The 26488-nt window shown below is 37.3% G+C and overlaps 1 protein-coding gene and 1 pseudogene across 3 annotated transcripts in view; one reads left to right on the forward strand and one right to left on the reverse strand.

Annotated features, from left to right (window-relative positions):
• The window catches only part of FAR1 (fatty acyl-CoA reductase 1), a 73980-nt gene that overhangs the window by 1274 nt on the left and 46218 nt on the right, over positions 1 to 26488 (forward strand). For 2 of the 3 annotated variants that reach the window (XM_059931179.1, XM_059931180.1), the window contains exon 2: positions 699 to 796. The exons of the other annotated variant lie outside the window; for it this stretch is intronic. The gene's annotated coding sequence lies outside the window, so the exon portion shown is untranslated. The remainder of the gene's footprint in view (positions 1 to 698; positions 797 to 26488) is intronic. 3 annotated transcript variants of the gene reach the window in all.
• LOC132370179 (small ribosomal subunit protein eS24-like) lies at positions 10031 to 11616 on the reverse strand (annotated as a pseudogene).

Consider the following 26488-nt stretch of genomic DNA (forward strand, 5'->3'; position numbering starts at 1 on the left):
TTATATCAAAAAAAAGTAGAATGTGTTTGTTTAAAGACAACATCAGAGGATACTTTCCGAAAACTGCAATACAGGGGAGTTTCTCAACAGTCATGTGTAATATAGCATAAAAATGATGCAGGATCTCTTACAGTCACACAAGTAAGAGTGAACATAAGTACAATTCTGTTACTCTATAAGAATCAAGCATTTTGATGTAGAATTTGATTATGCATCATGCTTGTTGGGAAATTTTTCAGCCTTGGGAAGAGTTTTATAGCTAAATAGGTTCAAAGTTCTTTTCACTTAGGGAAAGAAAAACATGGTGTCACTGCTACTACCTTTCTGTTTAAAGCTTTGGAAGTTTTATTTGTGGGGTATGGGCAGAGGTTGGGGGCAGAGAAAAGATAGTAGAAAAGAAAATGGTCCATTACTACATTTCCATTGGATTTAAACAGAAGGAGGTGATACAACTGAGGTATAATTTCTGCCTGAGGATAGGACAAAAGGATTGTGAAGAGTTAAGTGCTTCTTTACCAACATGAAATAGTACAGTGTTAAGGACAAAACCCAAAGAGGGCATTTGTCATATAGGATGTTTCCTTATTAACCAAATCAACAAAGCATTATGGGTAATGGACCATTCTTTAGGATGTAGAAATAGTTTTGTGGAAGTAATTTCTTGGTAATGCTATTCACTGATCACATTTTACTCTTAGTATAACAGAGTACCTAAGTGCTGAGGTGCTGAGGCGACTTGGAGCAGAGAAGTAATCTGAGTGGTGTGGAGTTAATCAGGGAAAGTTTCCTGGAAGAGGTGAGTGTTGAGCCATCTTTTGAACTAGGAGTTGGGACATGGGTTATTGCACGATAAGAGGATGGCATTCCAGTAGTATGGACATGTTATAAGCAACTGTGGACAAGAGTGACAAATTAAAAATGGTTTTTAAGGAGGATTGAAGATTTGAATGAAGATTTTTTTTTAATAAATTTATTTATTTTATTTATTTATTTTTGGCTGAGTTGGGTCTTCGTTGCTGTGCGCAGACTTTCTCTAGTTGCGGTGTGCTGGGGTTACTCTTCTTTGTGATGCTTGGGCTTCTCATTGCGGTGACTTCTCTTGTTGTGGAGCACCGGCTGTAGGTGTGCAGGCTTCAGCAGTTGTGGCATGCGGGCTCTAGAGCGCAGGCTCAGTAGTTGTGGCATACGGGCGTAGTTGCTCCACAGCATGTGGGATCTTCCCGGACCAGGTTTTGAACCCGTGTCCCCTGCATTGGCAGGTGGATTCTTAACCACTGCACCACCAGGGAAGCCCATGAATGAAGATGTAAAGGTGTAGAAATCAACTAAGTTTGTTGTTATAGCTTAGTTGATAAATGATGGTTTTGTATGGTGGCTAGGAGAGAAAAATTAGAATAGTTGATGATGGATTGGAGATAAGTAGTGAAGAGTACAAAAATGTTTTTTGATAGTTATGATAAGAGGAATATGGTGAAAGTAAATTGGGTTGTTGAGAGGTAGATTTGGTGTTCAACTGTATATAATAGTAAATATTTTTGATTCCTGTACTAGATTATGTTGATAATAATAGCAAAATTTATTGGGTGCTACTTTGTGCCAGAAACTGTTTTGAGCTTTCCAAGCATCATCTTCCTTTGATTATCCCTACTTTATAGGTGAGAGAACTGAGGTTCAGAGAGATTTAATTTAACCAAGGTAACACAACTAGTAAGTGGCAGGTCAGGGTTGGCAAAGTCAGTAAGTAAACGTGAATTGATCATCTGCTTCATGCCAGGCATTGTGTTATTAAGTGCTGGGGATTCAAGGTTGACAAGCAAATTCAAGGTCAGGCCTGAGCCATGTTTTAGAGATTGTCAGGAGTTAACAGAAGAGAACCAGTGAAGAAATAGAAAAAGATTAATTGGAGAGACTTTTGTAGACACTGAGGAATATACTGTTTAGGGAAACTTAGTATAGAGTTTTAAGAAAGAGGAAGTGATCAGCAGCAAAATATGTAGCTGAGAGACTCAGAAGAACAGAGATTGAGAAGAAACCATTGAGTTAAGTAACGAAAAACATAGTGTGAATTTGGTCTCAAGAAAGCCAAAATGAAGATACTAACATACAGGCTGGTAGTTAATTGTGTTTAGTGGCAAGTGCTCTATACAGATTTAAAGTTTGATATGATCACAATTATGGTCAAATTCATAGGAAAGATGTTGGTATGTCCCTTTGTAATATTTTAGTTATTGGCTGGTAAAATCATGGGTAGTTTAAAAATGCTGGTACTTTTTGTATTTTTCCAAGTTTAAAAAAAAGCATTGTTATTTTTATCATTAGTGGGGAAAAATCATTCAACTAAAATGAACTAATAGAGAGGGAATATGTGGGTGGTCTAGTCTGTACTATGTTTGGGGTGGGAGAGAAGATGGTCTTATTTCAGTGTCTACTGCATATGAGCCACTTTGCTAGGCACAATCCCATCTTGGCAATGACTTGTTATTGTTGGAAACAACCTGAAACTACATTTGCTTAATCTGAGGGATCAGGTTACTAAAGCACCGTGAATCATGGAGATATGGTCTTGGCTTTTCTGAACATTGTTTAATAAATGAATTTAAGGTTAAAAAAACCAAACCAGTCGTACATTGAGTCATTTTAACTGTGTCTTTTTGGCGTTATACCCTTCTCTCCTCCCACACGTAGGTTTATAGTTCCTCTCTTCAGTGGGTTTGTATTGGGCTTAGAGTCTCAGTTCAGTAAGGCAACATGAAAGTGCTGAGTTTACATATAACAAATTTAACTTAAACACTTAAAATTCGTCATTGTTTTCAGTTCCCAATTTGAAGAAGAAAATAGATAAATTTCAAGAAAATAAGCTTTTCTTATCAAATAATTATTCCAAAGCAAATTAGTAGTATTTGCCCTAGGGCTAGTACAGATTTATTCCAATCTTATAAGTCAAGAATGGGACGTAGTTTTTAGTTTTAATTTCATTTGGTCCATAGGAATTGTGGAAGGAAACTTAATATTTCATCTAGGCACTGTACTGTGTTCCTTAAATAAATTATTACATTTAATTCTCAGGCAGTTCTCTAAGGTGGATATCTTATTTTATGAAGAGAATGAGATTCAGAGAAATTAGTAACTTTCCAAAGGCCAGAGAGCTAAGTGGCAGAGCTGGAGATTCAAATTTGCTTTCTCTGACTCCAGAGCTCATGCATATGAGATGTATGGCAAGAAGGACTTGTTTATTAATACATACAACTGAAAAAAATGCCACATAGCCTTAGGTATTTAGTAACTATTCGTTACTTTAGAAGATGGGACTCTTGCTCTGTGTGTTTGTGCCTGTGACACGGGGTCTTAAATGATAGTGATTTTTGTGTCTTATAGGGTGCGTTATATTTTATTGCTTTAGAGGTGTGTGTTTTCACATTTTAATATTTTTTGAAATGAAGATTTTACAGTGTCTGTATTTTTTTTTAAATGTTTACAAAATGGATACTATGTCTTAAAGTCAAATGTGTCTCAGAATTAAGGAAGTGTGGTATGTGCATATAGTATTCATGTATATCTGTCTTAGCAGTTTGTTTGCATTTTCTTCCCAGCCTCCTCCCTTTACTTAGCGTATTGCTTTTTTTTTAATATGGTAGAATACAGAATTGAAGTGTATATTAATAATAAAATAGTCATTCTCTTTAGGTAGTGAATATTATGGTGTAGGAGAAAATTTTTTATGTAGAAAATTCACATTGCACTGTGAATGAGCAGATCTGAATTTTAATTTTAGTTTTGTTAGCAACTTGATGTGTAACTTGAGGCAAGTCACTTCCCCTCTCTGAGCTTTAGTTTCCTCATCTGTAGAAGAGAGTGGGGAGGGGAACTTTTAGACCTGTCTAGCTTAAAGAAACTGTATGCCTTCTTTCTAATTAAAAATGTGGATGCCTTAGAGACCTTTCTTAAAATACTGTATTTGTTGCTTTTTACTTTTTTTTCTTTCTCTTCATCTCCCTGTCTTCCCTCCCTGCCCTTTTTTCCATGGATCCTTGAGGGTATTGTCAGATTCTTAATTTATTAGAGAGTATGAATTACTTTTTATATCCTCCATTTGTCAAGACAGGATATCTGAGAAAAGTAGGTAACCAGTAAGTACTGAATGAATGAATGAATGAATATGTTTTATCTGGTTAATAAAAGAATTGTTTAAATAAAATACCATCAAAGAGTTGTTGAAGTTTCATTGAAGGATAGTACTGCTACCTTTCACATAAAGAATGAAATATGTTCAGCAAAGTAAGTATCTGCTCTCTACTGGGCAGATGTACAAAGAGGAAAGCTCCTGGACCCGTCTTTAAGAAGCTCTCTGTTCTAATAGGCGAGGCAGGTGTCTTTAAACTTTGTATTACGGAAAATTACAAACATAAAAATACAGTAATATGCATATCACTAACTTTAACATTTTTCAACTTGTGGTCAATCTTGTTTCATCTGTATCTCCACCCACTCCCCTCCCCCTTTTTAATTTTGAAGCAAGTCCCTAGACATTTTTACCCGTTTTTACCATACAGCATGGTAAGTGCAACAATAGACATGCTAATCTAAGTGAAGTGGAAATTTCTTCATATAAATATATTTGAGACTTGTATATTATACTGTTCTGAGCAAGAGAAATTAGATATAATAATCTACTGTAGGACAGGGATAAGTAGTTGGAGAGACTGAATATACATATATAAAACAGAATGTAGCAACGTAAGATCATATGTCAGTATTAGAGATTCTAAAAGGGAAATGACATTGGTGGAGTGTGTGTATGTATGTGTGTGTGTGTTTAAGTTTTAACCGTTTGACAGTTTTAAGATTACTTTGAGAAATCTAGTCTAGATCATTCTTGTCCTTTGTGGAATTTTTGCCAAAAATGTTGGCATGGCAGTCACATGAGAAATCCTTCTTGAATGTAAGGAATTCTTACCACTATATCTTATTATTTTGGAGTATTGACTTAAAAACTTTGAACTATTAACTGAGAATTAAAATCTTAAAATATATCCCGTAATGCAGAGTCTTAGTCAAAGGTCATAAACTTCTTTGAGCATCTCAAAGCTTTGTGCTGTCTCTCCTCCTCAGAAAAAATATACATATACACTTAGTTTTTCGAATAATTTCAGGAGGCTAATAATAAGACTTTCAAAACCCATTCAGATATCTTTGAAGGTTTATAGATTCTGGTTTAATAATCCATTCTTTAATGTATAGGCAGATAGCATACTGCTAAAATCCAACGTATATTTATTACTTTGTGCTCTTCACCTTTTACAAACAAGTGTTTTTTTTTTAACTTTAAACAATTTTTATTACACAAAGGTTGTCACGTAATTGGATATTGCTCTACTCTGTACACAATTATTCTTACTCTCCACAAAAAGGCTGCTTCTTAACTTCTCATCTGTTGATGGCAATCACTAAAATCCTGATTTTAACAGAATAGTAGTAAAAATGCCTCAGTGTTTTAAGTTGAAAGCAGTACATTGGTACATGGCTCTTATACTCATTTACCAGGAATGTACAAATGTCTTTATTCAAAACTACAAAATAAATTGTCTGTAGGCATGGACAATGACAGCAGTAAACCATTCTATGTTGTCAACTGAAACCAGTAACTGATGGTTATAGTGATTTTCTTAAACATCAACCAGCCTTTTCTTCAGTCATCTCCTTCAACTGACATCTCAAAGTTATTGGTGAGGAACGCTGCCTTGAGCTTCCTCTCACAGCTCATTAATGATGGTAAAGCACTATTCTAGGAATTAGGACATGCCACCTCCCATACCACCTCCCATTCCACCCATCCCGCCCATTCCAGGATCCTTCTCTTCTTTAGGAATTTCTGTGACTACGACTTCTGCTGTAGTTAACAGAGAGGCCACTCCAGCAGCATCCAGTAATGCACTTCTTACACCCTTAGTTGGATCAAAGATTCCTTTTTCCACCATATTCACAAAATCTCCAAGCATAGCATCATAACCAACTTCTGAAGAACTTTGCATAATTTTCTCAACTATCAGTGATCCTTCGACACCTGCAGTCTTAGCAATGGTCATTGCAGGAATTTTGAGTCAAACAAGTGTTTTTCGTTATTGAGTGAAATTATAAAATTCATTATGCAAATGCCTAATTTTTTAAAAGACCGATTCTTAATTGGATTCTTGGAGGAAAACAAGCTGTAGCCAGTTTGAATATGTAGGAATGATTTTTCCAAAGATTTTGGAATAAGTGTATGGAACTTTATATAATGGCTGCTATCCATCCTGAATTAAGATGAAGTAGAATATGACTTAAGAATGAATAAATACATAAATACCACTTTTTCAGAGGTAAAGGAAAAAACTTCTTTGACCTCTCTTGACCTTAAATAGTTAAGATCTATGGAGGAAAGGATCTGTTAAAAGTATTTTGAGGTTCACATTTGTGTTAAAACAACTCCTAGATATGATACACAGAGGCTTAGAAACATGTATTGGTCTGACAGAGGATTGATTCTCAGTAGAGTCCTGAGATCGTAAGTGTTTATCGTCCATCTGCTTTGAAGGATGGTCCTAAATATATTTCTTAGAAGTATGGGTTTTTTTTTTTTTAACATCTTTATTGGAGTATAATTGCTTTACAATGGTGTGTTAGTTTCTGCTGTATAACAAAATGAATCAGCTATATGTATACATATATCCCCATATCCCCTCCCTCTTGCGTCTGCCTCCCACCCTCCCTGTCCCACCCCTGTAGGTGGTCACAAAGCACTGAGCTGATCTCCCCTTGCGATGCACCTGCTTCCCACTAGCTATCTATTTTACATTTGGTAGTGTACATATGTCAGTGCTACTCTCTTACTTTGTCCCAGCTTACCCTTCCCCCTCCTCGTGTCCTCAAGTCCATTCTCTACATCTGCGTCTTTATTCCTGTCCTGCCCCTGGGTTCATCAGAACCATTTTTTTTTTTTTTTTTTAAGATTCCATATATATGTGTTAGCATACGGTATTTGTTTTTCTCTTTTTGACTTACTTCATTCTGTATGACAGACTCTAGGTCCATCCACCTCACTACAAATAACTCAATTTCGTTTCTCTTTATGGCTGAGTAATATTCCATTGTATATATGTGCCACATCTTCTTTATCCATTCATCTGTCGATGGACACTTAGGTTGCTTCCATGTCCTGGCTATTGTAAATAGTGCCGCAGTGAACATTGTGGTACATGACTCTTTTTGAATTATGGTTTTCTCAGGGTATATGCCCAGGAGTGGGATTGCTGGGTCATATGGTAGTTCTGTTTTTAGTTTTTTAATGAACCTCCATACTGTTCTTCATAGTGGCTGTATCAGTTTACATTCCCACCAAGAGTGCAAGAGGGTTCCCTTTTCTCCACACCCTCTTCAGCATTTATTGTTTGTAGGTTTTTTTTTGATGATGGCCATTCTGACTGGTGTGAGGTGAGAAGTATGGGGTTTTAAAAATTTGTGGATTGTACCTAAAATATAATCATAATAATGGTTATTAGCATAAGCAGAATCCTTAGGAGATAGGAACAGATCAGTTAGCTGCTAAATGGGACATTTGACTCTGCAGAGCAGAGCATAGGTTGTTTGAAGATCAGTGAATATTAGGTGTATGGCTTTAAAATGATAACCTTGTGACCCATTGGAGTTAATAATTTTCTGAGTATCTAATGTATTACTAGGAAATAACTTATACTAATACACAGTAATACATAAGACTTTGAGAGCTAGAAGAGGATTTATCCATCAGTGATTTAGCCTCCCCTTCAGTGAATTTTATGAATGATCAGAGCAGTTAATTGACTTGCCCAAGGTCAGGTGGTTAGTGGCAGTCCCAGCAGTGTAGTCTGTTGCTCTTATTTATCTTGGCTGTCTTTTCGTTCTGGATCTCAGTTTCTGGAGAAGGAAATATCTTGATACTTAGAGTTTTTAGCATTGTGACTTTGATTCTCAATTGATAAATTGACTAAGAATTCCCTGGGCTTCTTAGATGCGTTAAGTCAGTTTCAGAGCTGGAAAAAGATTCTAAGAATCCACAAAGTCATCAAACACTTCCCTCCTGTTTTCTATACCTTTCTGTGCTTGACAGCATTTTGTTTGTTGCAAGCTGTACATAAGAACCTGGCAAGGTTTTAAAGCTAGACCAGGAAGATTTTTGAGAAGAGACTTTGTTATGGGATTCAGTTGTTTAAAGAGATTCCTGGAAGCTTCCTACTAGAAACTAGAGACTGGAGGGATCATTGACATTCAAGTTCAGAGAAGTTTGAATTACTTCCACGAAGGGCTCTGATTCCAAGTCCTCATGCCACATTTGGTTGGTGTGGACCTGGTGACCAGGGAGAAGACCTGCCCCTGTAGCTAGGGTAAAGACCTTTAGAACAGTGACCCTCCAGCACTTTTAATCCCGGCCCTTTAGCTGGGTCATTCTTTAGCTCAATAATTCCCACTTCCTAGTGTAATAATAACTAAATTGTCAAGGTATAAGCATTTTGGTGGGGAGAGGGACTTTCTTCAGCAGTTAGGGAAATGGATGGTTCCTATTTGAATCGCAAAAAATATACTTATCTTAAAGTCTAGACTAGTTAGAAAACTGTAGGTCTCAAATTCTAGTGATGGAATTATATAACACATTCTGCTGGTTTAGTAAAACAACTAAAATGTTAATAATGAAGCTCAACTTAATTAGAAGTAAGAATAATGATAATTGAAAACCATGACCAGTTTCACTGACAGTGATTGATTGTTCCTCTTGAAAATTACAGAATTCCAGGTTTTGAGTGTGCATATTTGGTGGAAGCTTTGCAGCATTGTGAGTTGCAGCATGCAGAGTTATTAATTGTATACAAACTGAAGTTTTCGGTACATTCTAATAACACACTCATATTTGCAACTCTTAATACCTGGCTTTATAGTTTATTCATAAGTAGCCTTGTGGATCAATGGAAGGTCATGCTTTCTAAATCATTTGTAGACCATGGGAGGTTTGGTCCGTGTTTGTATAGTCATTACCTTAGAAGGCTGATGTGGTAATAATGAGCTTTTCAGGAGCATTGTTTCCCTTGCGGTGTTGGGAAATTGGTGAAAGACCAGCCTTAAAAAGAGGTCAGATGAACCGGTTTGCAGGGCAGAAATTGAGACACAGATGTAGAGAACAAACGTATGGACACCAAGGGGGGAAAGTGGCGGGGGGTGGGGGTGGTGGTGTGATGAATTGGGCGATTGGGATTGACATGTATACACTGATGTGTATAAAATGGATAACTAATAAGAACCTGCTGTATAAAAACAATAAATAAAATAAAATTCAAAAATTAAAAAAAAAGAGGTCTAGGAGTTTCTTTACCTCAGTACATTTTGTAGGTCTTTGATATGCTAATGCACTTTATAGCTCTCCTGGTTGGGGATAAAGTGTACAGCTTCCCAGCCCCATTTACCACAATTTGGAAAATGCTGCCTTGGCGGACTAGAGCCTGTTTTTAGGTTTCAGCCTTGGGAACAGATTCAGAAGGCTTCATAAGAAAGTGACACAAGAGAAACGGAGAGGAAATACAGCATGCAGCAGGAGCTTCAAAGCACTTTTCCGTAGTTAAGAGTTGCAGGTTATTTGCTATAATAATCAGACTGAGTATAAACAGCTTTTAAACAAAGTCTACTTCTGTAACCAGTGAAATACCTGACTCTAACAACTTGTTCTTAAAGTTACTAATCTTCATGAATAGGCTTTGGTAGTTTTAAATCAGACCACACAAGAGACATGATTAGTAATCTGCCTGAGTCAATTTTTTGGGTAAACTTGTATGTGTACGTCTACATGTAATGTTCAGGGTATACATGGAACATTTTCATGTTAAAATCAGTTCTTCTGAGTAATTTGAAATGTGTATATATTTTCACATAAAAGTTCTTAGTTTATTAATCGTCTCATGAAAAATCTGCACAGTCACCACAGATACAGTCACTGCAGAGTCTTTACTCCTTCTGTTGTCCAATCTCCAGCTCACTTTTTCCCAGCACCAACGTTGGCCTTTGCAGTCCTCTTGACTTTCTTCATTCTGTTCTTCGTTCCTTTTGCTGTTTTCTTGAAGTCTTTTTCTTATGCAGGCCATGTCTTGCACATCTATGTTAGGGTTCATTTTTCTTTCTGTAGTCCAAGGAATCGTAAATCCTGCCAAAGCCAGTTGTCTTGCCACCGCCAAAATGGATTCTGAATCCAAATCCAAAGATGACATCTGGTGTGGTCTTGTACATTTTGGCTAGTTTTTCCTGAATATCTCTCTTAGCTACTTTTGCCTTCCCAGGGTGAAGGATGTCGATGACCATTTGTTTCTGCTAAAGTAGTTGGTTGGTCATGAACTTCCTGGTCTGGAGAGCTACTGTGTCATTTATGATGGTTGCTGATCTTCAAGCAGCCAGAGAGGAAAAGAGTGAAATATTTTTATATTAATTCTTAGGTATATTATGGGATCAGATGCACAACTTTAATGAGTTCTTAAGCAAAATGGGATATTTTGATTTCTGTGTTGTGTTGGAGAAGTTTAAGAAGCCTTATCTTTGCTAATACACTTAAAATACTAGTATGCCTTTGTATATTGTATTTCATTTTTTTGAGTCAAAGTGTTAAGATAAAAATTACAATATTTAACATGAAAACATTTTTATTAAGGTAAGGAGTCTGTAGCACAATAGTTGATCTAAAGAAAATCATGTATGACTTTTGGATGTTACTCTTTTAAGATTGTTTTCTCCCAGAATGGAATTGGATACATGTTTTTGCAAGCAGTGGAACTGTTTATAACCAAACTGTGTTAGCAAGAGCACAGCCCTTCTTCTGTAGGCTTTACAGTAGAGAAATTACCCTACTGGTACAGGCCTTGAGGACAGAAACAAAGGAAAATGGGTATTGCTAAAAAATTTAAGTTTTCTTGTTAGTAGATAATTTTAATGCTGTAGAATTGACATTTCTTCTCTGATGAAGTAGAACTTGACTTTTTTTTTTTTTAATTAATTTATTTAGTTTTGGCTGTGTTGGGTCTTTGTTTCTGTGTGAGGGCTTTCTCTAGTTGCGGCAAGCGGGGGCCACTCTTCATTGCGGTGCGCAGGCCTCTCACTGTCGCGGCCTCTCTTGTTGCGGAGCACAGGCTCCAGACGCGCAGGCTCAGCAATTGTGGCTCACGGGCCCAGTTGCTCCGCGGCATGTGGGATCTTCCCAGACCAGGGCTCGAACCCGTGTCCCCTGCATTGGCCGGCAGATTCTCAACCGCTGCGCCACCAGGGAAGCCCTAGAACTTGACTTTTAAGGATGTTTTTGTGTTTGAGTTTTACATCACTCAAAGGAATTCTGAGTCTGATTTTTCTTAACGTGTAATATTTTCCAGGATAATGAGGTTTTAGAGGCATTTTAACTTGCCAAAGTGCCATGCTTACAGAGCAACATCAGTATACAAAATAGTTGTGTAGTGCCCTAAGAACTAATGAACCTACTGAGATTCCTTACCAAGATGTGTCGCAGACATTGGGGAAGATTGGATATAGTGAGTTAAATATTGGCATATCAATGTCTGTGTAGGCAAACAGAGTGGCCATTATATTCACTTCAATGGGTGCTTACAACAGGGTTGGACACTAGCATCTTTTATTGAAAACCAAGATGCTAGAGTTATTCTTTTGTTTGTTGAAAAATGCTTTGTAAGCCTTAATTTTTGAAAAGAAAAAGGAACCCACTATTCTTACCAACTTGTACATTTTGAGTTTGCATTTTTTAGTCCTTTTTTTGTTGTTTACAGCTCACTTGCAGAGGTTTTCTTTTACGTTGAGTCTTAATCAAAACACTAAATAAAGATTCTAGAGTTATTAAAATATAGTAAAAAGACGCTAGACCAGTGGTTCCCGATAAGCCTCCAGATGAGAGTCTATCAAAAATTTTAAAAGAAAATATATGCTTACCTATAATATGAGGCCTCTTAATAGTCTAACTAAAATGAGTTGGCTTGTTTTTGGCTACAAGTATGTCAACTCCAAGTAAAAATCTACTGGTTAGAAGTTCACAATTAAGTGAATATGGGAAAGTGAAATTTTTATTCAGTGAATGAGATTATTTGGTAGGCAAAATCAGTTGACCCTGGAGCAGCAGTGAAGGTTATGGGTGCCAGTCTTCCGAGAAGTCAAAAAAATCTGTGTGTAATTTTGCAGTTGGCTCTCTGTATCTGTGATTCTGCCTCCTCGGGTTCAACCACTGCAGGTTGTATAATGCTGTAATATGCATTTGTTGAAAAAAATCTGTGCATAAGTGCACCCATGTAGTTTAAACCTGTGTTGTTCAAGGATCATCTGTACTTAAAAGTATGAGGCCCATGGGGCCATATTTTTTTTAAGGTATTTTGGGTAACTTGAACATGGATCAAATGTGTTTCTGAACCAGGTTTGTTTGCCTGATGTGCAGCATGCCAAACGCTGAGACACCGAGGTTTGCAGCAGAGAAAGTGTTTATTCAGGAGACAGCCAAGTGAGGAGATAGGAGACAGGAGAGCAGATCTCAGATCTGCCTCCCTGAAGGCAAGGGGTTTGAAATATTTATGGGATAAAGAAGCAGGGTGGTATTAGGCATGGGGAAAGGTGATTGGAGGTAGGGAAAAGGTGAGGTAATTGGTGTTCTTTGCAGGCATATCTGAGTTACATGCTTCTTCTTGAGATACATATCCAAAAATGGAGGCACTTAGCATGATCTGAGGGTGGAGTTTTGAGTCCTCTGACGTCAAAAGGTCATTTATTGGACACCTCTGGAGGCCCAGTTTTAGGGTCAGTGGTCCCAACCAAAAATCTTAGCCAGCTTGAACTGGATAAGAGCTGACTCCAAGTTTCTGGAAAACAGCATAAGCCCCCAATACTGTAGGGACCCATACGACAGAGGTGTTATCTATAGGGGGTGGCTAAGGAGCCAAAAGAAATAATTAAGATGAGCTTGATCAGTGAAAGCATATTACAAGCAGGGGGGTTTTTAATAAGCTGTTCCCTTAGCTGCTGTTCTGTAAGACAAGCTCAAGAATTTCTTTTAGTCATCAGTTTCTTTTAACCTATGGGACAGTTTCAAATGGTTGACCCTCTCAAGAGTAATGAGCAGTTACTTTACCATATTCTTTGTGGCAGATTGTATTTTCTAAAAGTAGTTGTAACAATGTGTCCCTTCTCACATGTTCTTGTGACCTTGACCATTCTCTCATCCTGAGGTGGAGTTTATGTTCCCTTCCCTTGAATTTGGGTGTTCCTGTGAATCACTTGTGAGCAATAAGGTGAGGTCAGAAAAGGTGAGCTTCTATCCAGCTCACCAAAATACTGGTCCTGAAGTCTTCAACAGCTTTTCAGCAGTATAGCCTGAGATTGCCATGCTATAAGGAAGCCCAGACTGCCTCATGTGGACAGACCACGTGAAGAGGCTCTAAGATAGGAGCTAGAACTGTTCAGCTAAAACTGCTTATTCGAGCCCTTCTCAAATTCCTAACTCTCAGAAACTATGAGAGAGAATAAAAATGATTATTGTTGTTTTAAGATGTTGTTATAGAGTAATTTTGTTACATAGCAATAGATAATCAGAACACTACTTTCCCTGAATCTGCTACTATATACTGAGATTTGTCAGTGTACAGATGTACAGTCAGTGATATACCCCAATGGTTTGTTCTGGGATCTGAACATTAACTTTATTTTGGTCTTTACCTTTGATATATAAAACTTTTTCTATATTTCTTTCCTGTGCCCATTTGGAAAAGCCATTCCATCCTTAACTATTTAGTAGAATGTATTTTGGTAATTGAAATTGTCATGTTTGTTGGAAAGTGTCCATGATATGTTTATTATGTCATGAGAGCATATGATCATCTTTAGAAGGCCTTTTGCTCTGTACCTTAATTTTAGTTACTATGCTATTTGGCCTTCTATTAGTTTCCTAGGGCTGCTGTAACAAAGTACTACAAACTGGGTGGCTTAAAACAACAGATATTTATTGTCTCACAGTTCTGGAGGTTAGATGTCCAAAATCCATGCTCTGTCCGAAACCTGTAAGGAAATTCTTCCTTGCCTCTTCCTAGTTTTTTCTTAGCAATTTTGATATTCCTTGGCTTGTAGCTGTGTAATTCCAGTCTCTGCTTTTTTTGTCAGGTGGAGTTCTCCCTGTGTATCTCTGTGTCTTTACATGCCTCTCCTCTTATAAGGACACCAGTGATGTTGGATTAGAGACCCATTCTGCTCCAGTGTTATATCATTTCCCTTAACTAATTACACCTTTGACAACCCCGTTTCCAAATAAGGTCACACTCTGAAGTCCTAGGGATTAGGATTTCAACATATCTTTTTAGGCGGAACACAGTTCAATCCATAACAGGCTTCAAGGGAGATTGATATAATTATGTTTTAACCATTTACACATTTTTACTCCAGATTAGATGTGAATGGGGTTTTTAATCAGTGACCATGAAGCTCTATCCTCTGCAGTTTAGGTCCCCTTTCTCTCTAGCATACACACATAAAATTTGATAGTAGTTTTTTACTGATTACGCTCACTGACCCTTTTGAGAATCTGATAAGAGCAGTGGATTTTTCCCCTAGAAAAAATGTACAGATATATGCACAGGAGTGCACACTTGTACACACACACATAAACACACTCAAAACAATATTTTGCATGAAACTTTAACATGTTCTTGGATTTCCCGGCAGCCCTCAAGCCTGTTCATGAACTTCTGGATTAGAGAGTTATTAATTCCCATCAGTTACAGATGCCTAATTTCTATTTCCCTTTTAGTGGAAAAGCAAACGAAAAGGAAAAATAATGAGGAAGCAAAGTATGTATATGGAATCCCCTCATGATCATTGTAGCTCAGTGCAGCTTTTTGGGGAATTTTCATAATTCTGTGATATTTACCATGTGCTTAGTCTCTTTTCTGCTTCCATTCCCGTTCCCTTAGCCATGTATAACCTTTGGCTACATAAAATTATAAGTAATGTTAGACTTTTATGTAAAAAAGAATAATCTATGTAGTTTTAGACCTGTACACAGTATCTAAACAAAGCTTTGTATCTTGCAACAGTGTTGGGTTAACTCTTTACCTCTTTAAATTATGTGTTATTTTTTGATTATTATATCAAGATTTTTTTGAACATGGTAGCGGTCTAGGGTTTCTGAGTCTGCGACAGGATTATATTCTGTGCTCTTCTTCACTTGTAGCCTTTTCTCCAAAATAATATCGCCCAAGCTTCACCCCTGAACATCTTATCTTAATGGGCTTTCCTTTTAAAAATACAGATTTTTAAGTACACCTTGAAAAAGGCAATAGGTCATGTCTTTGTGTTGTGTTTAGCCTCTGGCATATCTGTGTTTCTGAAGCCTGTCATTCATTTATTATTATTATTATTTTTGAAAATATTATATCAAACAGTTATTTACTGTCCATTTTAGAGTGATATGCATAGTAACTCTAGTAATAGTGAAATTATAGGCAATGGATATTTAGACTGTGCTGGTTTCTCATTGATGCCTTTCTTAGTAGTTCATTTTTCTTTTTATTTATTTATCTATCTATTTATTTATTTATTTATTTATGGCTGTGTTGGGTCTTCGTTTCTGTGCGAGGGCTCTCTCCAGTTGCGGCAAATGGGGGCCACCCTTCATCGTGGTGCGTGGGCCTGACTATCGCGGCCTCTTGTTGCGGAGCACAGGCTCCAGACGCGCAGGCTCAGTAGTTGTGGCTCACGGGCCTAGTCGCTCCGCGGCATGTGGGATCTTCCCAGACCAGGGCTCGAACCCGTGTCCCCTGCATTGGCAGGCAGATTCTCAACCACTGCACCACCAGGGAAGCCCCAGTAGTTCATTTTTCTGAATGTGGAATATTCAGAATCTTTATTTAGAGCAGGGGTTGGCAAACTGTGACCTGCAAACTGTTTTCCTGTCTTTGTGAATAAAGTTTTATTGAAACAGAGCCATGCCCATTTGTTTACTTACTGTTCATGGCTGATTTTGTGCCCCAAATGGCAGAATGGAGTAGTTGCTACTAAGATTGTATGGCCCACAAGCTGAAAATATTTACTACTTGACCCTTTACAGAAACCTTTGCCAACTCTTGGTTTAGAATATTTTGGAATTAATTCCCCCTCTTTTAAGGATATTTGAAATTCTTTTTTTTTTTTTTTTTTTTTAACTTTTTCAGCCATGGAATCTAAGGGATATTAAAAGACCATTTAGCATTCTATCTACTGCTGCTTGAATTTCCTCCAGTACTCCTGCCAAGTGGTCTTCCAGCTTAGAGGTGTAGTAGGATTATGAGACAAAACAGCATTGGCTGTGTCTGTGTTAAACACAGAATTGCCCCTGATTGGGAGTCAATCAGTGACTCCCAATAAAAAGATAGATGAAATAGCTTATTCTTTGTCTCTTTGCTCTCCCCACTGTCTCCATTGGTAGGTTATTTACTTTGGGTTTGTTTACATGCTAGAGGCACAGAGGAGCCACTTTTTAAGAGGAAGACAACTAAGTAGATCCTGCTTTAAGGTGTAGCTGTAGGTGGAAATTTATAGGAAGCTGGAATGAATGTTTAGACATTGTCTAGAGATTTTCATATTCAGTGCTTAGTTTCCCTAAATAAATTTATAGCAGCTAAAACATGGAACTAAGAGTTCTTACAATTACCTTTTGTCAGTTTTTACTGTATGTTCAATAAATACTGGTGCAGAAAGAAACATATAGGTAGAGCCAGTCTCACTGCAGAACTTCACTGCAGAACTGTGTTTGGTAATTCTGTGTACTTGACTCCTTGGTGAACATGGTGAACGTAGGGGTCCTCTCAGGAGATGGGAGAGAGTGGTATCTGATCCAAAGATCAACATTATCCAGACGGGGGAAGAATTTCTCACATTCCATTTAGGAAATCCAGCCTGCTAAAGTCTTGTTAAACAACAGTTTCATAGTTAAAACATCATCTGGTTTTTAATCTAGTAGGTTTGCCATCTAATAAAGAAATGAAATAATAACTCAAGTAATAAAGATTAGCAGAAGAAAGATATTACACTTTTTTTCTTAACACAATGCTCGTCTTTTATTTTTCACTTTAGAAAAGATTTTTCATACTTTTTTTCTCATAGATGAAAGTAAGTTTGTAAATTGTTAGGGGACAAAAGATAGTATAGACTGGCTAATTGATGGGAAAATATACACTTTCAAATATTTTTTTGGTACCTTCTGATTTTTCTATTTACTGGCTCTACCTGTATGTTTCTTTCTGCACCAGTAGTTAAAAATACATAACACGGGGCTTCCCTGGTGGCGCAGTGGTTGAGAGTCTGCCTGCCGATGCGGGGGACGCGGGTTCGAGCCCTGGTCTGGGAGGATCCCACATGCCGCGGAGCGGCTGGGCCCGTGAGCCACAATTGCTGAGCCTGCTCGTCTGGAGCCTGTGCTCCGCGACGGGGGAGGCCGCGAGGGTGAGAGGCCCGCGCACCGCGATGAAGGGTGGCCCCCGCTTGCCGCGACTGGAGAGGGCCCTCGCACAGAGACGAGGACCCAGCCCAGCCAGGAATGAATAAATAAATTAAAAAAAAAAAAACATAACACATGCACTTCGTACATAATTTTAAATTGTGCAAAAGGATATACAGTGAAAAGCAAATGCCCGTCATTTCTCTTCCCTAGTTATCCAGTTCTCCCTCCCAGAGGAAACCATTATTACCAGTTTTTTGGCTTTTTTGCCAGAAAAATCTGTGTATTTATAAACATATGCATTCATTTTTTCATTCCTTTTCCATAAAAGGTGGTATATCATACAGAGTATTACATCTTGGCTTTTAAAATTAATCATGAATGCTGTGTTTCATATCAGTATAAGTTGAACCACCTCTTTCCTTTTTTAGTCCTCAGAGGTTTGGTTTAAACCTACTTCTCCTAAAATCATTAATTTCCTTCCCAGAATTAAAAAAAGGGTATATGTGCATGTGACTGTAACAGTATATAGTCCAGAGATAAAGTAGGTATTAGTTTTACTTTGGTAATAAAAATTTTTTCCTAGTCTAAAAATTACACTCATAAGTAAATGATCATTTCCATAAAAAAAAGATAATTAAAGTTTTTTAGACTGAAATATTACAGATCAGACTGACTGCTGAGGGACCACAGAGAAATCACTGCCAATGAAGTAGGGGGAAGATGAATAAGGAAATGTAATTATGTGCCCAGCCTTAATCCTTACACAAATGCTATGAAGTGAAGGGGTGGTGGTGTATATGCTGTCTATATGTTTTAGAGATGAGGAAACTACAGAAACAAACAGATAAGTAAGCTCACCCCCAAGATAAATGGATGAGCCTGGATTCCAGCCCAGCCCTGCTAGACTCAGAGCCCAAAGGTCCCCACTACATCATGGCATTGGGTTATCTGAAAGGCTTGTTTCCACAAAGGGGGCCTACCTTATTTATCAGGAAGCAGTTTATAACAGGGCCAGATTCAAGAGTACTGAAAATGGCTTCACTAGAGACTTAATTTCTTAATAGCTTATGTAAGGGAGGAAGACTTTTCTTCTGTCCTTTTATGTTCTAGGACTGATGCCTGCAAATTAAACTGACAAAAGACATTAATAGAAAAGGCATATGTATATTTTTAAAATGTGCATAAAGGCTTCACAGAAAAGTGAAAACCCAAAAAAAGATGGTTAGACTTGAGAGCTTATATACCATATTAACAAAGGGTTATAAATTATGGAGAAGTGACTAGACAAAGGAAAAGGAGTTTGGGCTTCTAGGGGCAATAAATTGTGGGAAGGTAAATATGTGGGAAAACTAATAGAAGGTATCGGTTGCTAACATTCCATCTTCTTCCTGGCCATAAAACTCACCCAGAGAGTCCTCATTATGGCAGCCCTCATTTCTTGGAAGTTTCTGCTTTTAATCAGATGAGGGAAGCTCTGAGAAGAATTCTTTCTGCATCTGTTGAATCTCAGTTCCTTCAGCTCAAAGTAACCCATGTGCTATTAATGATAAGCTTTGGGGTGCAAATTCTGATCCCATACTCCCTTACACAGAACTCACTGTTTTTCAAAGGTAGTTAAGTGTGATACATAGTATATATATTGGTATAGATATTTGCATATATTGGTATAGATATTTATAGAAACATGTTTGAATTTTGTTATTAATCTTAAGCAAGACCTTAAGAAGCTCTCAGAGCTTCTTCTCTTTACCTTATCTTATTACCTCTACTGCCCTGAGTTTTTTGTTTCTAGTCTTCCAATAAATAGTTCTGTTTAGGAAAGGTCTTTCAGTGGGTCGGGTAGAGTAGAGTTGGAAATGAATCCACTAACCTTCGATAAGTGTTTATTTCTTAACCTGAGAATGATGTCTTTTTATTCAAACTGATAGTGGCAATAGTTAAGTCCGCTTCGGTGGTCTTGTGAGTCGAGTTCTAAGTTTGACAACAGACCTTTTCCTTTCTCATTCTCTTTGTTGGGTGCCTCTGGAAATGGCCTTCAGGGGAATACTGGTAAAGTCTAATTGCTTTTGAGCTTTAATTGTTTAAGAGTCTACTTGAACCAGTTAATAGTCTCATTTCTAAACTGTGTTGCTGAATTGGCCCATCAACTTTTACTGTGAAATGGTGTGGAGTTTTAAGGATTTTTCAGCCAGAATTTGCTGTATTTCATATGCTAAAATCTTCTGTGGAGCAGATTCTTGTCTGTTACATGCCAGGGAGACCCTGTAGTAAAGATACTGTCCATTTCCTCTTATAGTGAATCATACAACTTTAGAAATGGAAAGGAAGACCATCTATTCCAGCCTCTTCACTTTCCTGAACTTCTCTTCCAGTGCTGTGCACTCACTCCTTACCTATGAGTTGATGCCTTTACCTCACTGTAGGACAAGTGGAAACTTTTTATACTCTCTATAAATGTGGAATTTAGTTAGAAGATACTGGTTTAAATTTGCCTCTGTCTATATATAGGTGCTGAGTGACCTTAGGCAAGAAAAATTATTAAGAAGACTTGTAGGAAATTGTATCGGAAAGCACGAGAGATATAGTTTTTTGTGCTTAATCTCTCCTTTTCCTGTCTTCCTTTTATTATTTATTTTTCTCATCACTGATGAGTCTTCTGTAAAACTTTGCTTCAAGCCCATGGACCCACCTTGTTCCTCTCACCGTATCCTAATCTCCATGTACTTGTTCACATTTGTCTTTCTGCTTAGCAAGTTTCTGAAACAACTACTTGACAGTATATTAAAAGTCTTAATTAATTTGCGTTGTTTTTAACGCTAATATAGGCAAAGGAATTCCCATTTCTTGGCACTAAAGAGCTGCTTTTTTTTTTTTTTGGCAGATTTTTGTGGTTTTCATGTTACTGTAATACCCCAATCTCTCACTTTGATTGCTTTGTCTATTTAAAGAACTCTTTTTTAAAAATTTAAGTTTATATTTTTAGTTTTTTACACATGTCCGCTTTTTTTTGGGTTTTCCTCCCATCTAGGTCACCACGGAACACTGAGTAGTGCTCCCCGTACCACCCAGCAGACTCTCACCAGTCATCCACTTTATACACAGTATAAAGAACTTTTTTAAAAAGTTGAAAATGAGAGAAGGAACTTGTCTCTAATTATTTATCTTAACTAGGTTTCTGAAAGTAGTGAGACAACATGACTGGCTTTCCATTAATTTTAGGACATCTATTAAGAGACTACAATTATGTTACAAGGGTGCAGTTTATATTGATTGAGTGAGTGCTATCTTAGAATTATCTGTGGTTTCTCCATTTGCGTCCATTCCAGGCTCTTTTTGCCCATGAACCTGCATGTTCTACTTTTATAGATGAGGAAACAGGTTAAGAGTAGTAGTTTTATCTTAGGATCTCATGACTTCAAAGTGACAGAGCCTGGACCTCAGCCACTAGTAAGTGAAAGTAGCTTTGTAATATGTTCTCTTAATGTAAGTTTATGTGCATAATATAAAACCCACTAGGAAAACCCACTTTAGCAAGAAAGCCTCGAAAGTAATTGTGATATTTGGTACCCACCATTTTGCTGGTCTTCTGAAAGATTTCTGCCTCTTTAACTTTTGAACCATAGGATAAGGTACTTTTTGAAGAAAATACCCAGCTGCCACTGCTAGGTGGTGTATCCTAAGGCATCTCAAGAACAGTGAAAATAAATATGAATCATGTTTCACAGCTTCTCTGCCCTGGCACATGGAATAATATTGCTGCTTTTCTCATTATTGCAGTGCTGCAGCTACTTTTTAACAGTTGATAGGAGCTTTAGATATTTTCCTATGTAAGTAGAATCACACAGTAGGAATCTAAACAGCATGCTCTGGAAGGATTGGCAGCATTTCTTTCCTGGCTTCTGCTTTTCCTGTAGCTTTTGGCCATACTAGCAGGACTATGTGGAAGATATGATAAGTCTAGACTTTCCTTAAAAGGAGTGCTCAATTGTACTTGCTTTGCCAGTAAGTTAATAGGGTAAAGTATATTGGTGGGTGGGGGAATCAAGAATACCTGGAGACAGAGTTTAAAAATATTTGGTGCTTGTAAAGTTTTTGGTTGCGTTGTGATAAAGTTGGGGAGCTGTGGGAATCTGTTCTTTCTTCCATGAAGAGAACCTTAAGGATAAAATCACATGCAATTAGCTTTAAGCTAGTTACCTGAAACTGGTAAGAAGTAGTTTCATTCTACAACTCTCTTAGCAAATAATCTTTATATTGTTAAGGAGAGAGTATTAAGTTCGGTAAAAATTTTCTGTTGTTTGGTGTTAACAGATTTTTATAGGGAGGGTGTCCTGGTAGGTGAGGAAGAAAGTACGTAGTTGTGTTTTTTTAGGGTTGAGCCAATCACATATTCAGGCTATAAATCCTCAATTGTTAAAGGGCAAACTGCTTAGTATCTTTTTCTGTCTTAAATGCATGTGTACACCTATGGAAAACTTTCTGGTTCCTTGTATCTGGTAGGTGCTTAATAAATATTTCTTGAATAGATTTTTACATATGAAGAAAATGAAGCTCAGAGAATTAAATAACTTGTTCTAGGTCATGTGTCCAGGACACTGTGTTTAATATATATTTAGTATGTAATTGTCATTAATACTTACCAGATTTGTTAGTTGTATTGATGCAGAATTATTCTTCATTTCTCCCCTATGACAACATTTTAACTTTAATGCTCTATAGTTTTAATTAGGTTTGGGGGTCAACGAAGTCTTGAAATAGTCTTATTAGACCTGAAGCAGGTTATAAGTAGAGTAACCATACTGTGAAAACTGGAACACTTTTGAGAAGAGGGGGCTCTAATCAAAGTTAAGCTGGAATAATGTGTAAAACCAGGCTTATTCCAGGAAAACCAGGACATATATGGTCACCCAATATTTACTTTTATTTTTTACAGTAAACTTTTTATTGACATGTAACATACCTTCAAAAAGTCCATAAATCCTGTGTACAACTTGACGAGTTTTAAAAAATGAGCCACTCAGATCAAGAAATAGAACATAACCAGTATCCCAGAAGCCTCCCTCACACCCTTTTTGGTCACTACCTCTTCCTCCCCTGGAATATAACCATTGTTCTGACTTTTAACTGTAGATGATTTTTGCCTGTTTTTGAACTTTATATGCATGTTATCATACAGTATACACCTTTTGTGTGTGGCCTCTTTGGCTCAGTGTTCTTTTTGTGAGCCCCATCCATGTGGTGTATAGGATAATTCCTTCATTCTCATTGTTTTTTAATATTCCATTGTATGAATATACTATAATTTATGTAATATACTATTGACAGACATTGGGTTTTTAAAATTTTGGGTCAGTAGGAGTAGTGCTGCTACAAACATATAAACATTGTTTATGAGTCTTTTGGTAAACAGATGTACTCATTTCTGTTGGGTATATAATCAGGAATGGAACTGCTACATCATATGATATGTGATTGTTTAGCTTTATTAGGTAGTACCACTTTTACTAAGTGTTATAACAATCTGCACTTCCTCCAGCAGTAGATGAGAGTTCCATTTTTCTCTCTCTGCAACTTTACCAATACTATGTGTTGTCTGTCTTTTTCATTTTAGCCATTCTGGGGACAGTGTACCAGGATCACATTGAGGTTTGATAACTAATTAAGTTCAGCCCTTTTTTTTTTTTTTTAAATTGTATTTTTATTTATTTATTTTTGGTTGTATTGGGTCTTTGTTGCTGTGCGCAGGCTTTCTCCAGTTGCAGGGAGCGGGGGCTGCTCTTCATTGCATGCGCAGGCTTCTCATTGCGGTGGCTTCTCTTGTTATGGAGCACAGGCTCTAGGTTCGCGGGCTCAGTAGTTGTGGCACACAGGCATAGTTGCTCCGTGGCATGTGGGATTTTCCCAGACCAGGGATCGAACCCGTGTCCCCTGCATTGGCAGGTGGATTCTTAACCACTACGCCACCAGGGAAGTCCTCAGCCCTTTTTTATGTGCTAATTGGCCATTTGGATATTTTTTTATAATGCCATTTGGATACTCTCCTTTATGCTTCCTTTTCTGTTCAAGCCTTTCCCATTTTTGTATTGTTTTTTTCACTTCTCCTTATTGATTTGTAGTTCTTCATATATTCTGGGTAGTAATTAGTTGTCATTTATACGTACTACTGCAAATATCTTTTACCTGCTTTGCCTTTTCTCTCTGTTAATAGTGTTGTGGGATGAACTCAGTTTTAGTGTCTTCCAGTTTATCAATATTTTTCCTTTTTGGTTAGTAGCACTTCTTGTGTCCTATTTAATAAATGTTTGCCTACCCCATGATCATGGAGATGTTCTGTGTCATCCTTAGAATCATAACTGTTTTACCTTTCACGTTTGGGTGTATAGTCTGTCTGGAATTCATTTTTGTGTGTGGTGTGGTATAGAAGTCAAGATTCATTTTTTGCTATATGGATATCCAATTGATTGTACTCTTCTCTTCTTGTCCCAACACCACATTTCTGTAGCTTTATAATACATCTTGATACATGGTAATATAAGTTCTCCAGCTTTGTTGTTCTTAGTGCTTGTCTTGGCTACTCTTGGCCGTTTGCATTTCTGTAACATTTTAGAGTCTTAGTTTCCATACATAAACAAAAACAGCTTAAATTTTGATTGGGATTGTATTGAATCTAAGGAATGTAGTACATCTCTCCATTTATTTAAGTATTGTTTGATTTCTCTCAATGTTTTATAGTTTTCCATTAGTATCTTTTACATTTATTTCTAATTTTTGGTGTTCTCAAAAAAAATAGTTCAGGGGCTTCCCTGGTGGTGCAGTGGTTAAGAATCTGCCTGCCAATGCAGGGGACACGGGTTCGAGCCCTGGCCCGGGAAGATGCCACATGCCATGGAGCAACTAAGCCTGTGCGCCACAACTACTGAGCCTGTGCTCTAGAATCCGTGAGCCACAGCTACTGAAACCCATGTGCCTAGAGCCTGTGCTCCGCAACAAGAGAAGCCACCGCAATGAGAAGCCCGCGCACCGCAACGAAGACCCAACTCAGCCAAAAAAAAAAAAAAAAAAAAAAAATTCATTGAGGTGAAGTTCACATAATATAAAATTAATCACTTTAAAGTGAAAAATTCAATGACATTTGCTGTATTCACAGTGTTGTGCAGCTGCCACCTCTGTCTAGTTCCAGAATTCCTTCACTCCAAAGTAAAGCTCCTGAAGCAGTTTTCCTCCACTGCCCACTCTCTCCACTCTTCAGCTCCTGCCAACCACCAGTCTGCATTGTCTCTATGGATTTATCTATTCTGGATATTTCATATAAATGAAATCCTATAGTATGTGATCTTCTATATCTGATTTTTTAAACTTAGTATGTTTTTGAGGTTCATCCCCCATTGTAGTACGTGTCAGTACTTCATTCCTTATTATGACTGAATAATATTCCACTATATATACCATGATTTGTTGATCCATTCATTTGTTGATGGACTTTTGGGCTGTTTGTACTATTTCACTGTTGTAAACACTGCTGCTATAAACAAGCATGTACGTGTACTTTTTGAGTACCTATCTGCAGGTCATTTGGGGTGTATACCTAGGAGCAGAATTTCAGGGTCATACGATAATTTTTTGTTTAACTTTTTGAGGAACTGCCAAACTTTCCCACAGCAGCTGAATCACTTTTCATTCCCATCAGCAATGTGCATGAGTTCCAGTTTCTCTGCATCCTCATCAATTGATACTTGATATTTTCCATAATTTTTTTGTGTTTTGGATGGTATTATAAGTGGTATAGTTTTTTTTTTAACTTTATTTCTTGTGTGTTGGTGGTGTATAGAAATACATTTGTTTTTTTTTTTTTCTGTATAAACCTTGTATCTAGTTCTTAAATTCACTTGGTATTTCTAATAGTTTACTTATGTATTGATTGAATTTTCTATGTACATTTGCATTTCTGATTTCCAATACTTTCTTTTTTTTTTAATTTTTGAATTTTATTTATTTTTTTATACAGCAGGTTCTTATTAGTTATCCATTTTATACATATTAGTGTATATATGTCAATCCCAATCTCCCAATTCATCACACCACCCCCACCCCTCCACCGCTTTCCCCCCTTGGTGTCCATATGTTTGTTCTCTACATCTGTGTCTCAATTTCTGCCCTGCAAACCGGTTCATCTGTACCATTTTTCTAGGTTCCACATATATGCGTTAATAAACGATATTTGTTTTTCTTTTCCTGACTTACTTCACTCTGTATGACAGTCTCTAGGTTCATCCATGTCTCTACAGATGACCCAATTTCTTTCCTTTTTATGGCTGAGTAATATTCCATTGTATATATGTACCACGTCTTCTTTATCTATTCATCTGTCGATGGGCATTTAGGTTGCTTCCATGACCTGGCTATAGTAAATAGTGCTGCAATGAACATTGATGTGCATGTGTCTTTTTGAATTATGGTTTTCTCTGAGTATATGCCCAGTAGTGGTATTGCTGGGTCATATGGTAATTCTATTTTTAGTTTTTTAAGGAACCTTCATACTGTTCTCCATAGTGGCTGTATCAATTTACATCCCCACCAACAGTGCAAGAGGGTTCCCTTTTCTCCACACCCTCTCCAGCATTTGTTGTTTGTAGATTTTCTGATGATGCCCATTCTAACTGGTGTGAGGTGATACCTCATTGTAGTTTTGATTTGCATTTCGCTAATAATTAGTGATGTAGACCTGCTTTTCATGTGCTTCTTGGCCATCTGTATGTCTTCTTTGGAGAAGTGTCTATTTAGGTCTTCTACCCATTTTTGGATTGGGTTGTTTGTTTTTTTAATATTGAGCTGCATGAGCTGTTTATATATTTTGGAGATTAATCCTTTGTCCGTTGACTCGTTTGCAAATATTTTCTCCCATTCTGAGGGTTGTCTTTTCATCTTGTTTGTAGTTTCCTTTGCTTTGTAAAAGCTTTTAAGTTTCATTAGTCCCGTTTGTTTATTTTTGTT

This window comes from Balaenoptera ricei, chromosome 8 (assembly GCF_028023285.1).
Source record: "Balaenoptera ricei isolate mBalRic1 chromosome 8, mBalRic1.hap2, whole genome shotgun sequence".
Lineage (NCBI taxonomy): Eukaryota > Metazoa > Chordata > Mammalia > Artiodactyla > Balaenopteridae > Balaenoptera > Balaenoptera ricei.